At 33.9% G+C, this 11,705-nt stretch overlaps 1 pseudogene; it reads right to left on the bottom strand.

The window, feature by feature from the left end:
• Positions 1–7,207: 7,207 nt before the first annotated feature.
• LOC134365248 (large ribosomal subunit protein uL4-like) lies at positions 7,208–8,497 on the bottom strand (annotated as a pseudogene).
• Between the last annotated feature and the right edge of the window lie 3,208 nt (positions 8,498–11,705).

The following is an 11,705-nucleotide window of genomic DNA, read 5'->3' as shown; positions in this document are numbered from 1 at the left end:
GTTCTTTTTTTTTCAAGTGTCAGTTAAAGTTTGGATCTAAGATAAGTAAATGCATAATGATTTTTAAAATTTGCTATTTGCAAAACTGGAAAAGTAAAAATATTCATGTTTCCTGAAAATTAGATTGAGCTGGTGTGTGGGAAGTAGGAGTTGTAGTTATTCATTGACTGTGTCAATTTAACATTTTATATTGTATTAAATGCTTGTCATGATAACAATATGAGGCAACTTATCATTGTCTAATAATCTATTATAGTTATGTAACAGATGAACATTTATGTTTTCTTCTGTGAGTAGAGCTATTTTACATTATCTATATCAAGTTTTCATTAAATTTGGATGTTATAGGAAATCAGTAGAGAAGGCATTGTTTTTTAGCATAATCTCATAAATCACAAACATCTACCTGTTCTAGTAGTCGTGCCTCATTAGAGACATTTTTTTTTAAATCCCTCTTACAATATATGAAAATCCTATGACCTGTACTAGGTAAACAACTTCTTTGATGTGTAATGAAAATTCAAAACAAACAGAAGCACTGACCTTTTCAGAATGATTTTACAACCAAGTTGCTTGGAGATGGTATAAAAATAAATTTGTGTTTATTGAGCATACAGTGTGCAAGTCATGACTCCATCTCCTAACTATTTAAGTGTTCTTTTTAAGAGCTGTCTCAGAAAATACAAGTTTCCTCATATTCTGAGACATTAGCCAGCATTTCATCACAGAATTTAATTCTCAAAGAAATAACCAACAAGAAAATAATAATTATTATGGAAAATTTTTCTAAAGTTATTCCTTTGTGTACTGTTTTAACCCAATCCATAGATAAAATATTCAGTTTCTATCATTTGTGTTCAGTAATGCTTTCATTTTAGAGTAGGGGGCTCCATGGTCCTTTTATATTCTTGAAGTCCTTTCTTGATAACTGTATGTCAAGAAGTCCCAAATTCATCTTATATATTTTCTGCCACATAATGAAAATCATTTGTTTCTCCATTAAGTTCTGATTTCTTCTAGTGGGAAATGATATACCAAGATCATTATTGGTGGTGGGGTCTGTGCTGGTCATTATTTCTATTACAATTTTAAGTGGGAGAGCTAGGAATATGTACTAGCTTGGAAATACACACACACACACACACACACACACACACAAACATATACATATATCCAAGTATGTAGGTATGTGTATATATTTTAAAGTATGTATGTTTATGTATACATTTTAAAATATATTTTCATACTGATATTTCTATTCTATATGTGGCATTAGAAGGTTTTTACTTAACTTTTTCCATATTACATCTGAATTTTCTTAATTCCACACTGAGAATTTGGTTTTCAAGAACAATAGGGGATGATAGAATTAGAATTAATATAACCCATAATTACATATTTTCAGTATTTTCTTTATATACAAGTCATAGATTAATAATGCAAATATTGTTTTCACCAATTATTTTTTACTGAAAATAGTTAAAAATGTTGACATATTTTATCCTCATTATTCTCTCATTTTTTAATGGTTGTAATATACATTTAAATTGTCAGATCAGATAGCCATTACACACTATTTTCTCTCCATTTTAATTCTCATTTAGTTTGGGTACTGTGAGAACTACATATTTAAGGCTCAACATCTCCTCTTATGTCTAAGTCTCTCTGGTCATTTTTTCTTCCTGAAGCTTTCTCTTGAGTAAAATTTTTAGGAAGGGCTCATAGGAGCTACCTTCCCTGAGTTTTTGCCAGTTGATAGCAGTTTGACTGTGTTCTTTATATTCGAAGGTCAATTACTCTGGCTATAAAACCCATGGTTCACGCATTCTTTCTCTAAATATCATAATTATGTTACTTAATTTTTTCATAAATATTGCTATTGAAAATGTCTGATGATAATTTAATTTCATTTTTCTTCCAATTCATATGTTCATTTTTTTCTTCATTTTCTTTGAAGTGCAATAATTTTACTAGATCTTTTTGATCATTATAGTCAATAATCTCAGGTGCACAGTGTGTCTTGTAATGTAAACTTTAAACATTTTTAAAGAAAATTTTCCTTGAAATGTACATGTTCATAATTTTCTGTGATACCTTACTAGGTTCTTCAGAAATTCTAGTATCCATATGTTCAATCCTTTTTATCTAAGCTCAATATTCATCACTTTTTCTTTAATCTTTTTATCTCTTCCTTTATTATATATTGTTAAAATTGTCTTCTTTTCTATATCTATTTTCTTTAAGAAAATTTTATCATGTTCATCTCATCATGTGTTTTTTCTAGTTTAGTATTTGTTTTTAAAAATATTTATTTGATATTATTTCTATTGCTATATTGAATTCTGTCACCTTATTCCTGAGTTTTTATATTTCTGTTTATGTTGTTCTTTCTATTTTTTATGTATTTTCTTAATGTCTTTAAACTTGTTTTGAAATAGTACATGATAATCTGGGTCTTTCGTTATTATTGTTTTCTTTTCAGCATGCTTAAAATATCTGTCAGGATTCTATAATGTTCCTTATTTTCAGTTTTTAAAAAATAATTTTCTATGGAATTTAACCTTAATAGATTCCTGTTGTTCATTTCTACTTGAACTTAATTTCCCAAAAGATAAAGAGAAAAGCTTGACTCAGATAGTGTTTCTAATTTCACTGAGCTCCAACTTGTTATTTTAGGGTATGTTAAAAATTATGGGAGGCTGCTTTCTGGGATTTCCCAGTTCTGTTTCCCTCCTCTATTTTTATTTGTACGTTCTCTTTCCTGCCTCTCTAAGATCTCTCTCCTGCTTAATTTTGACACCATCCTCTGTAGTTGCTCCCCTCACTGGATGGGAGTCTTCAAAATTCAATGGGGCTAGATTGCTTCAGACATTCTAGGCCTTAATGCAAGACAAGTGGTAATGATCAGCTTTGTATCTCAAGAATATTCATAACCAATAAAAATATATATACATTAAAAAAATAAATAAATACCTAAAAAAAAAAAAACACACAAGAGAATGAAATCGTCTGCAATGTAAAATAATCCTATTGTTTTGGGTGGGACTGAACCAAAACATTGTTAGTGATACTAGTAGTTTGTTACTATTCTTTGGCCAATTTTGAAGGGTAAAAGTAAAACATTTCTATATGAAAAGGCACTTATAGAAAAAAAGGTTTAGTGAGAAGATGGTGTACCAGTGGAACCACATCCAGCCAAGGCAACTGGTGTGATGGCTATGGTGATGGCAGCTACACTATATACAATTACAGTGGGGGTCTTGCACATAGCCAGGCTGACTATTGAGGTGACTTGGGTGGGGGTTCTGTATGTGGCTGGTCTGGCTGGTGCTGCAGTGTAGAGGGCCACTAGTGATGGCTGTCTAACTGCAGACGGCTGCAGCAGGGAACACACACAGGGCTAGACTGACTGACGTGGCGCCATGGGCATGGATCCTGTGCAGGGCTGATCTGGTCGGCCCTACAGCACTGGTGTAAATGGCTACTGGTGGCAGCAGTGCGGAGCAGGATGAAACTCACTTTGGGAAGACTGGCAACAGTCCTGGGTCCAGACAATGTCCCTGGTGAGTGTGGTGATGGTAGCAGTGGGCCTATTCTGGTTTTCTTTTGTGAGAGGAATGTGTCCTGGTTTCCTCTAGTCTACCATTTTCCCACTCAAACTTTTTTTTCTATAAGTACCTTTTCATAGAGAAATGTTTTACTTTTATACTGTAAAATTGGTCAAAGAATGGTAATAAACCACTAGCATCACTAACAATGTTTTGATTCAGTTCTACCCAAAACAATAGTAAATCAATGACAAATGAAACTCTTGAAACTATACAAACACACAGAAGGTAAAAACATGGCGCTGAACGACCCATGGGTCCAAGAAGTAATTAAACAGGAAATCAAAAAATTTCTTGGAACTAATGAAAATAAAGACATATCATGCAAAAAAAATGGGATACAGCAAAAGCAGTACTAAGAGGGAAGCATATTGCAATAGACACATCAAAAGAACAGAAAGATTTCAAATTAACTACCTAATGTTACACCTCAAAGAGATTGAAAAATAAGAGCAATCTAATCCCAAAATTAATAATATGGAAGGAAGTAAAGACATCAGCAGAACTAAATGAAATAGAGACCCAAAAAAGGTCAATGGAACACAAAGATTTTTTTTGACAAAATAGACAAACTGTTAGCAAGGCTAACCAAAAGAAGAAGAGAGAAGACACAAACAACAAAAATCAGAAATGAAACAGGAGACATTATAACCAATAACACAGATATACAAAGAATCATTAAAGACTTATAAACAACTATATGCTAGCAAATTTGAAAACCTGAAGAAAATGGATAAATTTTTGTACACATACAAATTATCAAGACTGAGGCAAGAAGACATACAAAATCTGACCAGACCAATAACAAACAATGAGATTTAAGCAGTAATCAGCAGTCTCCCAACAAAAAAAGAAGCCCAGGACCAGATGGCTTTACTGCTGAATTCTACCAAACCATAAAAGAGGAATTAATACCAATTCTTCTCAAACTACTCCAAAAAATCAAAACAGAGGCCATTCTCCCAAACTCATTCTATGAGGCCAGTATCACCCTGATACCAAAATCAGAAAAGAGACACAACACATAAAGAGCACTACAGGCCAATATCTTTGATGAACATAAATGCAAAAATCTCCAACAAAATATTAGCAATCAGAATACAGCAATACATCAAAAAAATTATACACCACGATCAAGTGGGATTCATCCCAGAGATGCAAGGATGGTTCAACATACGAAGTCAATAAATCACAAACAAGTCAATAAATCACAATAAAACACCATGTCAGCACAATCAAGTACAAAAGCCATATGATTTATCTCAATAGATGCAAAAAAAAAAAAAAAGAATTTGACAAAATTCAACATCCAATCACAATACTTTTAGCAAATTAGGTATAGAGGGAAAATATCTCAACACAGTAAAAGCCATATATGACAAAACCCACTGCCAATAGCATTCTCACAATAGCATGAATATAAGAACAAGACAAGGATGCCCACTCTTACCACTCCTATTTAACATAGTATTGGAAATAGTAGCCAGAGCAATCAGGCAAGAGAAAGAATTAAAGGGCATCCAGATTGGAAAAGACAAAGTCAAACTGTCCCTCTTTGCAGATGACATGTTTTTATAATTTATAAAAATTATAAATGGCCAAAAAACAAAACAAAACAAAACAACAACAAAGAAAAAAACAACCCAGAAGTAAATTTAACCAAGGATGTGAAAGAATGCTACAATGAGAACTACAAATCACTACTGAAAGAAATTAAAGAGGACACAAAAAGATGGAAGCACATTCCATGCTCTTGGACTTGAAGAATTAACACATTAAAATGACCATACTACCCAAAGTGATCTTCAGGTTTAATGCAATCCCCATCAAAATACCAATGGCATTTCTTCACAAAAATAGAAAACAAAAACAATCCTAACATTCTTATGGAACAAGAAAGATCCCAAATAGCCAAAGCAATCCTGAGCAAAAGAAATAAAGCTGGGGGCATAACAATCCCTGGCTTCAAATTATATTTCAAAGGTATAGTAACCAAAATAGCATGGTACAAGCATAACAACAGACATTGAGACCAATGGAACAGAACAGAGAACTTAGACATCAACCCACATACTTACAGCCTACTGATCTTTAACAAAGGCCTCAAGAACATACATTGGGGAAAAGATACAAATGATAAGTGATGCTAGAAAATCTGGACATCCATATGTAGAAATATGAAAGTAGATCCATATCTCTTGCCATATACCAAAATTAACCCAATATGGATTAATGACTTAAATATAAGACCTGAAACTATAAAACTCCTAAAAGAAAATGTAGAGGAAACACTTCAGGATGTAGGACTGGTCAAAGACTTTATGAATAAGACTCTAAAAGTACAGACAACAAAAGAAAAAATAAACAAATGGGGTTATATCAAACTAAAGAGCTCTGCACAGCAAAATAAACAGTTAACAGAGCAAAAAGACAACCTACAGAATGGGAGAAATTATTTGCAACTATGCATCTGACAAGAGATTAATATCCAGAATGTACAAAGAACTCAAACAACTTAACGGTAAGAAAACAAGTAACCTGCTTAAAAAATGGGCAATGGAGCTGAATAAGTATATCTCAAAGGAAGATATACACGTGGTCAACAGACATGCAAAAGTGCTCAACATCACTTAGCATCAGGGAAATGAAAATCGAAATCACACTGAGATATCATCTCACCCCAGTCAGACTGGCCATTATCAAAAAGACAGAGAATAACAAATGCTGACGATGATGAGGAGAAAGGGGATCCCTCCTCCACTATTGGTGGGACTGTAAAGTAGTGAAGACATTATAAAAATAGTATGGTGGTTCCTCAAACAACTACAGATAGAACTGACACATAATCCAGCAATTCCACTACTGGATATATGCCCAAAGGAATGGAAATCATCATGTCAGAGGGATACCTGCACTCCCATGTTTATCACAACTTTAACTAGAATAGCTAACATGTGGAACCAACCTAAATGCCGATGATTGGATAAGGAATATATGGTATATATAGTCAATAGAATACTACTTGGCCATAAAAAAGAATGAAATTCTGCCACAGCAACATGGATGAACTTAGAGGAAATTATGTTAAGTGAAATAAGCCAGGCACAGAAAGAGAAACACTGCACGTCCTCACTCATAAGTGGGAGCTAAAAAAAGAAAAAGAAACAATAAAATGAAGATAGAAAGAAAGAAACAACAATCACAAGAATGTTGAACTTTTAATAAAAAAGAGAACTGTCTATTAGAGGTGGGATAGGGAGAGGGAAGGGGGTTAGGGAGAAATTGCTTAAGGATCACAAAGATTGATTATATTTTGTAAACATGAGTAAACTAATTATACTGATTTGATCACCACATATCATTCATAGGTACTGATATTCAAATCTGTACCCAAGAAATATGTGTAATCAATTATATTTTAATAAAAAAATAATTTAAAGGTTGAGGTTTTTTTCCCCCTTTCTCTTGTCAAAAGCAGGAAGTAAAAGACCAGATTTGTTTTATTTTATTTTATTTTTTTTTCATTGCCTCTTTGATCAGGTCTTTATTCAAAATAAGCTGTCCAAAATGTTTGGCTTTTATAAAATAAACCTAAGAATTTATGCAGCAGGCTTCTTTTCTCCCTTGGAAGGTTTCTTTTCTGCTGGCTTCTTTTCAGCTACTAGGTTCTTGGTAGCCACAGCCTTTTTTTCTCAAAGGCTTCTTCTGCTACTCAGTACCAACAGCCATCTTTCCTTTCTTCCCTACCACAGGTTTCTTGCCTGCAACCCCTTCTGATTTAGCCTCTAGTGCTGCTGCAGCCTTATCCACCTGGAGTTAGTGATTCTTGGCCTGGCAAAGAATCGTGTTCTGGTGCATGGACTTTGCATGTGGGGTTAGTCTTGACATGATTCTCAGGTTTTTCAATTGATTCTTCTTCAGGACCCCATGTGAATTTTCTTGCGTGATGCGTGGAGGGCTCTTTGGATCTCTGGACTTTTCAAAATTCTTCTAAGGTCTGTATTCATCATCTTATGCATGAGAAGGTTATAGTTACTTTTCAGGGAAGCAGCTTTGTGCCAAGTGCCATACAATTCATCTAAGTTCCGAAAATCACGTTCAGTCTAAGTGCAGAAATGTTCCTCATGCCCACCAGGAGCAAGTTTCAAAATGTTCAGTTTGCTGGTACTAAGCAGAGTAATTCCTGGGAGGTTTCCAAAGGCCTTGAGGATACCACTGTCCTCATTGTAGATGATGCAGGGCCTCCTGTGCTGGATATGACGAATGGCAATGATTTCTCATTTCTCCCTTGCCAGCTCTCATTTGGTGAGACATTGACCTTTTTGATATCATTCCATGACTTAAGTTTCTTAAGAAGCAAAACTGCATCCTTTGTTTTCTTGTACCTTTCAAATTTATCTTCGACCACCAAAGAAAGTTCAGGAACTTCCTCAATATGATGATCTTTAGACATTACCAGTATTGGTAAGGCTGAAGCAGCCAGGACAGAGCAGATGGCATATTACTTTTGGGTTGTATTCAATGAATGGTGCCAACAGTGCCAGGTTTGGTTGGAGCAAACATGTGGCCTCTGAGATATTTCCAAAAACACCTTGGCCAGAATGGTGAGTCTCACCAACTTGAATTCTGGAAATTCAAACCAGAGCTCCTTGAGTACACCAAGATTCAGCACTGATCTGATGATCTGCTAATTCACTGACAGCATAGGGCTATCTGTTGTTTTTAAGCAAGTTGATGTGAATAAAGTTGACAATATCTGGTTGAATAGGAACCTTGAACACAGCTGGCAAAGTAACATTTTTGCCAGATGACTCCCTCTTTTTGAAGTACACTGACATCAGTGGACAAGTACATGTCATGTCAGGAAGAGGAGAAGGCCACGCTCCTCTCAACCCAGTGACTCTCACAGGAAAAGCTTCTTTTATTTTATTGTACATTTTTCTTGACTTCAGCTTTCTTGCTTTAGAGAAAATTCACAAAAGTAAACAACAAACGAAGTAAAAAAGGTTCTGAACAAAGATCAAAATGTTGATTTAGATATTCAAACTTATTCAAGAATGTCAGAATCGTATGAACTGTTGCTCTTTCCTGATGCTGGAGTAGAAAGAGATAAAAATGTTGAAATATCAGATACTACAGCTATAAGCAAAAAGTCTAATATCCCAGAAAACAGAAGTTGAATTTCATATCTATGGTTAGAATACTTTTAAAATATATTCTCATAGTTGTGACATTTGGAATAACAGTAACTTAACACTGGTGAATGAATAGGAAAATGCATCCGTATATAGCATTCCTGCTGAGGGGAAAAACATAATTCCTGCAAATACTAATGTGTAAATAAGCTTAAATTTTTCTCATATATACATATATACACATATATACTTATATATATATATAGTATAATCTTCTCATGAACACATAAACACACTTGTCATCACTTTATTTTTCAAGCCACTGAATGTATGTGCTATATTTGATCTAAATATTTCATGCCATTTGATTATGCAGTATGTACATACTGCAAAATGCCAAAGTATGTATTGAAGTGCATATGCTTGAAGCAAAGTCTGAATAACATGGAAGTGAAATGATCACTACAGCTCTTTAAAACAAATTTCCAGTTAAGAAACCATTTGTTTAAAAACCAGGGGACTAAATTGTTCATGTTTTATTCAAAAGTGTTATCTCCTTCAGGAAATCCTAAAAGAACATGGAATTTTTCTCTTATTTCGTATAGTCCTTTCCCATGCGTTCGTCAGTCTTGTTGAAAATTCAGTGGTTAGGATTTTTATTGTTAACCACGTTAGGATTTTCATTGTCAACCATCAGAAATCTTTCAGAAGACTGAATATGTTTAGACAGAAGAAAGCCACAGACTAAATTAAACACAGCTAATAGGGAATCCAAAATGCCTTGAAGGATTGATAGTAAAGCAGCTGCATAATATGTTTGAAAGAGCAAAGAAAGAGATATTGATCCCAAAACTGGGTTAATTAAAATCTTGGACATAGAAAGATCATATCCCAACCACACCACTTACTCTTCTATCTTGCTAAATGTTCTAGGTCTCCCAGTTAGTCTCATTTATTTAGTGAAGAACACTTGGACTAGAAACACCTAGTTGTGCAATTAAATTCTATATCTGTCTTTTCTATTTACACAATAATTGCTTAAAATTATTTTAACTAGAAATATTCCTTTAACCATAATGTTAAGCTTGTATATTCAAGTCAAATTCTATCCACAAGCTTTGGATGACCTTCCTAAATTATTTAAATCTTCTCTGCCTTGGTGTCAGTTTATGTTAAATGAAGACAACAATATAATATGATTAATGGTTAAATCATATAACCTTTTTTAATTGAAATGTGTTCTGTTTTAATTTATTTATTTATTATTATTATTTATTATTAGCATATTCATTCTTACAAATCGTGATGTTTCTTTATGCCCTTTACCTGACCTATCACTTCCCAACCCCCTCCCTCCTTCTCCCCCATATCTAATATCCTTAGGTTTGTTTTCTCCTTCTGAAAGTTCAATGTATTGTTGTGGTCTTTTCTTTCTTTATTTATTTCTGTCTTTCTTTCTTTCTTTCCTTCATTCCTTTCTTCCTCTCTCTCTTTCTCTCCCTCCTTCCCTCCTTCCCTTCCTTCCTTCCTAGCAGCCAGTTATGAGTGAGAACATGTGGTATTTCTCTTTCCTTGTCTGGCTTATTTCACTTAACAGAATTTTCTCCAGACTCATCCATTTTGCACAAATGGCAGAATTTCATTCTTTCTTAAGGCTGAGTAGTATTCCACTGTGTATATATACCACATTTTCCTTATCCAGTGTCTATAGATGGACACTTTGGTTGATTCCATATTTTGGCTATTGTAAAAAGAGCTTCAATGAACATGGGAGTGCAAGTATCCCTTCGATATGATGATTTCCATTCCTTTGGATGTATACCCAGTAGTGGGATTGCTGGATCATACAGTAGTTCTATCTGTAGTTGTTTGAGGAACCTCTACACTGCTTTCCATAATGGCTGTACTCATTACAGTCCCACCAACAGTGGAGAAGAGTTCCCCTTTCCCTGCATCCATGCCAGCATTTGTTATTCTCAGTCTTTTTAATAATGGCTAGTCTAACTGGGGTGTGATGATACCTCAATGTGGTTTGGATTTGCATTTCTCTGATGACCAATGATGCTGAGCAATTTTTCATTGCCATTTGGCCATTTGTATGTCTTCCTTTGAGAAATTCTTATTCATCTCCTTTGCCCATTTTTTTAATTGGATTTTTCGTATTTTTACTGTATAGTTTTTTGAGATCTTTGTATATTCTGGATATTAATCCCTTGTAAAGCAAGAACATACATTGGGAAAAGACTGCCTTTTCCATAAATGGTGCTGGGAAAATTGAGCATCCATATGCTGAAAAATGAAACTGGAATTGGACCTCTCATCATATACTAAAATCAACTCGAAATAGATTAAATACTTAAATATAAGACCTGATACCATAAAATCACTAAAGGAAAACAGAGGAAACACTCCAGGACGTAGGACTGGGCATAGACTTTATGAATAAGACCCCAAAAGCACAAGCAACAAAAGAAAAAATAAACAAATGTGATTATATCAAACTGAAAAGCTTCTGTACAGCAAAGGAAACAACCAACAGAGCGGAAAGACAACCTATGGAATGGGAGAAATATTTGTAAATCATATAATCTTTATAAAGCACTACCATTATTAATTTTATTATTCCTATCATATTTAATTTAAAAAATTTGAATTCCATCTATTTACATATTTTGATGCACTTTCATAATAGGAGTGTTAGAAATTAGGAAGTCCTTGGGTTTTTGTTGAATATGTGTGCCTTTATTTTTTATTGTGTATACTTAAAGAGTATAACATTATGTTTGGTATACATATACATATACATAATGAAATGAGTACCTCAGTCAAACAAATTAACATATCCATCTTTTCACATGGTAACCTTGTATATGTATGTGGTAATATCACCTAAAATCTATTCTCAGAAAATTTCCAGTATAGCATAGAATAGTATAAAATACAGTCATCATGTTTTGCATTA

This window comes from Cynocephalus volans, chromosome 16 (genome assembly GCF_027409185.1).
Source record: "Cynocephalus volans isolate mCynVol1 chromosome 16, mCynVol1.pri, whole genome shotgun sequence".
Taxonomy (NCBI): Eukaryota; Metazoa; Chordata; class Mammalia; order Dermoptera; family Cynocephalidae; genus Cynocephalus; species Cynocephalus volans.
The sequence above is the reverse complement of the archived record's forward strand: the minus strand, read 5'-3'. Positions and strand labels throughout refer to the sequence as shown.